Genomic DNA, 7,345 nt, shown 5'->3' with positions numbered 1-7,345 from the left:
GCAATCCCTCCCCATGATAGGCCCCGGTGTGTGATGTTCCCCTTCCCGAGTCCAAGTGATCTCATTGTTCAGTTCCCACCTATGAGTGAGAACATGCGGTGTTTGGTTTTCTGTTCTTGTGATAGTTTGCTGAGAATGATGGTTTCCAGCTGCGTCCATATCCTTACAAAGGACACGAACTCATCCTTTTTGATGGCTGCATAGTATTCCATGGTGTATATGTGCCACATTTTCTTAATCCAGTCTGTCACTGATGGACATTTGGGTTGAGTCCAAGTCTTTGCTGTTGTGAATAGTGCCGCAATAAACATACGTGTGCGTGTGTCTTTATAGCAGCGTGATTTATAATCCTTTGTGTATATACCCAGTTATATTCTGGTCGTATCATGAGGAAGCCTGAACACATTCACTATCAACCTGGTGTCTCCAGAATAGAGGATATGTAGTGATGATAAGTAGATGAATACAAAGTAAAGTACAAATAATAATACCTTCATTTCAGGGTTGTTTGGAAGATTGGATATTTATAGCACACAGCATAATGTCACTCATCTAAATTGAGCTTAAAAATGTTGTTATTGGCCAGGCATGGTGGCTCAGGCCTGTAATTTCAGCACTTTGGGAGTCCGAGGTGGGCAGATCATGAGGTCAAGAGATTGAGACCATCCTGGCCAACATGGTGAAATGCTGTCTCTATGAAAAATACAAAAATTAGCTGGGCATGGTGGTGCATGCCTGTAGTCTCAGCTACTCGGGAGGCTGAGGCAGGAGAATCACTTGAACCTCGGAGGTGGAGGTTGCAGTGATCTGAGATTGCGCCACTGCGCTCCAGCCTGGTGACAGAGCAAGACTCTGTCTCAAAAAGGAAAAAAAAACAGTTATTATTATCTTCCTCTATTTGGACATTATTGGAGTAATGGAGAAAAGAGATTGTTTCCTCTACTCTGGATAGATTTCATAGAAAACTATAGTCTTTGAGACATAAATTTTAAGACAGTTTTATCAGCACATAGGTTTAAAAGCTTGATTTGGAATTTATTAATCATTCTCTTGTGTAATTTATTTTGGAAACATAAAAACTTAACAAACCCTTGCTCCCTTGCTGGGGAAAAAAAAAAAAACTCACATTAGAGCCTCACAAATGGAACTATGTTCTGTAATTTAAACTGGGCATTTTTAATACAGTTTAAAAAATTACGTGGCTGTATTATTCAAATGAGAAAAGTAGTTGATGTGCATTCAGATTAGTTCCTTTAATAATGCCTTTAAAAAAACTCTGTGGCTATTACTGACTCAGTAGTACAATGATAATTTGCAATGCCCCATTGGCTTCAATAAAAGGGTAAAGAAAATGGTTTAAGTTATCTTAGAGAGGCTAGCATGAGGCAGTATAAAAAGTAAGGATTTTTTTTTTTTTAAACTCCGAAAATAAAAGGCACAAAGTGAAATATATGCATTCTACCCACTTATGTTCCCAAAGGAGCCTCCAGCTTCCAGGAGACCAGTATAAGCTGAATTTGTAATAGACAAGTTTCAACTCCTATTTACTCTTCAATCGTGAGTAGGCTAAGACTTGGATAAGAAAGTTCTGGAGCCCTAGGAGAAGGCACACGGCAAGAAGGCTCAAGCCACAAGATAGAGAAAAAGGAAAATTCCTACCTCAGAAGAGGTTGTTAGAGGGTGATTTTATCCAAAAGTTCTTTGAGTCAGAAGGAAAAGGTCTTAGATGTTTGGATCTGGTTTTCTGTCCAAGCTAAACAACTCACCAGAAACCCAAACTGCTAGTTTAAAGAATTAGGATTAGGCTTCTTCTAAAACAGTATGACCTTGTCCTAAGGCTTCCACTAAATTTGTTGTCACCATACCTGACATCTCTCAGATGTCACACTCACCCTATGAAGCACATAGCTCTAGAGCAATCAATTGCAAGAACCTCTGGACCTGGGAAACCCTCATGCTTACTTTATTACCTGTGGCCAATGGCTACAGCCAATATGCTGCTTATAAGACCTGCCTGCTGGTCTCAAAATTCCCAAGTCTGAGAATTGTTCACCTTCACCGAGTCTATGACCTGTGATCACACATATCTGATGTCTCATTTTGTCTCTGGCAGAATATCTATCTCGATGAGGTTTTCTTGATTTTCACTCTGTTGCAACTTTTTTTCTGTTTTCTCAGAAGGAGAGATGACATGTAATTTAGTACCTACTTAAAGGCCCACACTGATGCTGACAGTTATGCTATCTGGCCCATGCTTTATTATCTAGAACTGATAGAATTAAATTTGATTTAATTTTTTCTAAAGCTCATCCATTTAATAACTGTCCTTCTATATGCATGGTCTACTAATGGTAACTGTTATTAGTACAGAGGTAATAAAAGTCAACTTTTGCTTTCAGCTTTGTACAGTGATCCACACATTTTGTTGTTTATGTCAACAGAAAGTGTGTTTCTATAATCATTGGCATTTGTTTATGGGGCTTATAAGCCCCATAAAAGCCATAATTTGGAGAAATTAAGTCTAAGTAATAATATCTAGGCTAAGTGTGTCTGTGATGCTCAGCAGGATTTCAATGCAAGATCCAAGTCAATTGGCTCCAATTAGATGATCAAAATGTGTTCTAGTACGTGTCTTAATACTAGGACACTTAATACAAAATGCACTCCATATTTTATTTCCCCAGTTTATATTTTCTGTCTGTGATTGGAAGGATTTTAAGTCACAGTGACAAAGTAAAAATTTTGTTCCTCAAAGATTTTAAACGCAAAAGAATAAGTCATAGAAAGAGAGAGATTAAGATTAAAGTGATTTTAACTCCAACTGTTACTTTTGAGAATACTCAAACAGTTCATACAGTGTATTATAGTGATTAAAACACTCAATAAAAGTAGCTATCTGGATTTGGATCCCAGCTCTACTTCTTGTTGGGTTGTGAGCTTGGGCAAGGTCTTTGCTTTAGATATCTTATTTGTTAAATTGCCTCAGTCTTCCGAGTAGCTGGGACTACAGGCGCCCACCACCACGCCTGGCTAATGTTTTGTATTTTACTTTTAGTAGAGACAGGTTTTCACCAGGTTAGGCAGGATGGTCTCGATCTCCTGACATCGTGATCCACCCGCCTTGGCCTCCCAAAGTGTTGGGATTACAGTCATGAGCCACCATGCTGGGCCCATTGTCTCATTTTAAAATTTAAGACATTGTCTTTTTTAAAATTTTGTTTTATCTTTGCTCCTGTCTCCATAACTCCTCACTGAGGGGGAAAAAAAACCTACCCACTATTGGTTTGCTGTCATTTAAATATCCCTGTCTCTGATTGATCTTCTACTCATAGGTCATTAAAGTCTGTGATACTTTCCCTGGCAAAACAGGTAGATTTTGCTTAAAATTTAAAAAAGTTTGCATACAAAGTAATCAATATTATGCTTTGGTTTTACTATGTGAAGTTTTACTTTCACTGACCCAGTAAACCTAGAAACAAGCTATTATTATGAGCATCATACCTAGGGTTTTTAATTTTAGATGATGACTTTATAGCTCAAGCACATGCCAAGGGAGGAAACAAGGCAGGTACATGGCCACAGAGAGCCTGCTGAGTACGTGCAAACAACACTTGAGCACATGTCTAGAGCAGCCAGTCTGTTAGAATGTTAACAATGGCATTTTCTGTTTCCACTTAAATCGTGGTTCATTTAGGAGGTACATTTCCCAAAGGAACAGTCATTTTTGAGACTTTAAAATCTCTGAGTAGTATATTTTAACTCAATCAACTCTCATAGACTTCTGTAAAATATCACAAAATCTCAAGGTTAGAGTTTATGAAGAAGGAATATTTTGTTTTGTTGTGATTTCCTCCAAGGAGAGAAAAAGTAAACACACATGGTCTTAAATAGTATTGCACTGTTTAAAACTCTAACTGAAAACTAGTGAAGAAATATAGTTTCCTATAATCATAAAGCTTTTACCCATAAGTAATTCCATTTTTAAGTGTTTTGGTAGAGAACATTCCTCTCCTTTCCTTAAAATTTTCATCCTCCTTATCTTTTGATTGATGACTAAGAATGGCATTTAATTTAGGAATCCCAACTAATTACTATTTTTCAGACACCAGATACAATCACTTTTTTGGTCAGTTCTCAATTTTAAATTCTATTTATTTCTAAAATTATTTAAATTTTTATTTTTTGGGTACATAGTAGGTGTATGGGGACTTGTATTAAATATTTACTTTGACATTCTCCTGAGACTCCACTCATGCATACACACAATTTCTCTCTGCCTCTTTCTATATAATTGTTCTCCCTTTTAGCTATCAATCCATTTATCCATCTATGTACTAGATTGCTAGAACTTAGCACCCTCTTCCGAAAACTCAGTTTTTGAAAGCCTCAAGGAGATTCCTCATGACTGTTCACAAATCAGTCTATCATCAAAAATCATCACTATGCATCTACCGTATTTTTTTCTTTTACTTAGGTTTTGATTGGATGTCTTCATCCAATCTGAAGTCCAATTTAGGGAGTTTCAGAGTCACTATGGGGATACAGTTCTCCATGAAATGACTGTGACTAGGCCATGGGTGTTCTCTCAATGTTTTTTGTTCTTCTGGTGGCCGAGGTCAATACCTAGGCTGTCATCATTGACATCTCTCTTTCATGACACAAATGCAACCTATAAGTCAATTTTGATTGCTTTAATGCGATATGCTATCACCTTGGGACTGTAACAATAACAACTTAGACAGTCTCCCTGATTCTATTCACCACCAATCAGCCAGAATATATATATATATTATATATATATATAAACCTAAGTGAGATCATGTCCTAGTTCTTCTACTGGGACTAGAAGGGCCTTCCAGCCATGCCTCCACCTGGGACCAGCCCACTGACTGGTCTGGTGCTGCTCTCCCCTAGCCACATTGTGCTCCCTAGCACCAGGCCTTGCTGCATTTCCTCCAGCTGCCAAGTGCTCTCCCCTCAAGTGTGCTCTCCTCCAGGTATGAGCAGAGTTCACTCTATCTCTTCCTTCAAATCTCAGTTAACATTTTTCTGTATTCGTTAGATGACCCCAGCTAGATGAGTTCTTTCACTACCACATCATTCCTTCTTGGATTTATTTTTCTTCACAACATTTTTTATTATAGAATGTATTATACTCTTTCTTATAGTATAACATATTATGATATTTAAGATATAGTATCATAACATATTTTTATATAAATATACATGTACCATTATAAGATGATTGCATGTTTTTTTTAACTTGGTAACTGCCTTAAGAGCAGAAAACGTTTTCATTTTATACTGCCAACAGCAAAAACAGGGACTATTGAAAGTAGTAGCTCAATAAATACTTGTCAGTCAAATGAGTTTATAAACAAATGGAAGTTCCTGATCTTCAGAGTGCCAAACCTGGGCTCAGATGGGTGTTCAGATGAGAAGAATGGCCCTCTCCTCAATTCCACATGGTGTCACTTGGGACCAACATATTAAATTGTTTATCCCAAGAATATCACATTCTGTGATCTTTGCCTCTCCCAAACCAATAAACATTTACAAGCAAAACCCTAGTTCCTTCGTGTTTGCATACCTCCTTGTCACAAGAAGAATTTAAATCAGTTCATGTGATTCCTTTTTGTCCCCATACATTCTTTCTAACTTCTTTCGCCAGTCATTTCTCCCTGCATACACATTCTTGTCAAAACTTCTCAGGCCTACATGCACAAGAGAAACCTCACATTTTACATTCTTTTGCACAGAAGAAACAATAGGGGGTAGAGAGATGTTTCCTTTTGGTAGCAGCCTCTGAATTTAAGCAGTTGCCCAAAGGAAAAGAAAAACCTGAGCTGTGGGGTTGGAGAGGCAAAATAGAATCTCTTTGCATTATTGGTTCACAAACTACTCATTACCTAACAATCTGCTTTTTCCCTCTTGAAAATATAGTAACAATGTTACCATGATGTTAGTTTTCTATAACACCTTTGTTATTAACAACGTAGTATTTCATTTTCTAATTCCACAGTATAACTTATTTATTCAACCCTCCTTTTGCTGTTTAGGCTATTTTCAATTTCTTACTATTGCAAACAAAATTATCATGGATATCTCTGAGACTAATACTGGCTCCAGGGTTTTGCACCTTGTTAAAGTTAATAATTACCCACCAGAATTATTAAAACAATTTGCACACTTAGCAACAATACTTGAGAAGGCCCATATCTTCTTACTGACACAGAGCTCTTTTCAATCTTTTAATCTCTGAAAGTAATAGGCCCCCAATGTCATCTCATTGTTTTTAAAAATTTATATTTCTTTCATATTCAAATTTTAACATTTTATATTTAATAGACATTCAGATATCCTATTTCGTGAGCCCAATTTATGCCCTTTGACCATTTTGACCATTTATCTCTCCCTCTCTTTTTTTTTTTTTTTTTTTTTGAGACAGTGTCTCACTCCGTTGTCCAGGCTGGAGTACAGTGGTGCGATCATAGCTCACTTTAACCTTGAACTTCTGGCCTTGAACAAGTGAATCTTCCACCTCAGTCTTTCAAGTAGCTAGGACTACAGGCACAGGCCACCATGCACCACTAACTTAATTTTTTTTTTCTCTGTAGAAATGGAGTCTCCTTATGTTGTCCAGACTTGTCTTAAACTCTTGGCCCCAAGTGATCCTTCCACCTTGGCCTCCCCAAAACTGGAATTACAGGTGTGGCCGACTGCCACGGTTACGACTTGAGACCATCATTACAACGGTTACTACTGATACCGCTTGAGACTGTCATTACTAGACTGAATGACCGAGGACGAAGGTAGAAATAAAAACTTAAAATAAAAGTAACTATTTTAAAGGAAGAGGCCAGGGGAAGAAGAGGGCTCCCTGCTTCTAGTGAGCAAAGGCAGCAACCTTGAGTTTCCACAGCCCTTCGTTTTTATTGGGTAGAAAGAGCAGGGAGGAGGAGGTAACTATTGTCCAGCTGCTCGATTGATCACAGGTTCACATTATTGCTAATAGGCTTCAGATGTGCCTAATCACAAGAAACACTTGTGCCTGGGTCATGACTGCCCTCAGCATTCCTTCTGGGTGGCCGATGAAGTTTGTTGGTCTGCCAACACTCTGCATTTATGAGAACAGTTTGTTGTTTACTCGTATAGCCTCCAGTGGTATACTGAGTTGATCACGACCCTTACTCTTTCGGCCTTCAACATACAGGTGTGAGCCACTGTGTCTGAGCATTTTTCTCTTACGGTATTTGCTTTTACTTTTACATTAAAATAAACAAATGGTCTTTATTAAGCATGTTAGATATTTACAGGTCTTTATTAAGCATGTTAGATATTTACA

The 7,345-nt window shown here is 37.8% G+C and overlaps 1 long non-coding RNA gene across 1 annotated transcript in view; it reads right to left on the bottom strand.

Annotated features, from left to right (window-relative positions):
• LOC108518547 (uncharacterized) overlaps positions 1–5,810 on the bottom strand; it is a 24,502-nt gene extending 18,692 nt beyond the window's left edge. Inside the window, exon 1 of the long non-coding RNA XR_001882389.1 lies at positions 5,591–5,810. This is a non-coding gene — a long non-coding RNA (uncharacterized LOC108518547). The remainder of the gene's footprint in view (positions 1–5,590) is intronic.
• Between the last annotated feature and the right edge of the window lie 1,535 nt (positions 5,811–7,345).

Source organism: Rhinopithecus bieti, unplaced genomic scaffold (assembly GCF_001698545.2).
Source record: "Rhinopithecus bieti isolate Rb0 unplaced genomic scaffold, ASM169854v2 scaffold_44510, whole genome shotgun sequence".
Lineage (NCBI taxonomy): Eukaryota > Metazoa > Chordata > Mammalia > Primates > Cercopithecidae > Rhinopithecus > Rhinopithecus bieti.
This window is presented reverse-complemented; position numbering and strand designations above follow the sequence as displayed.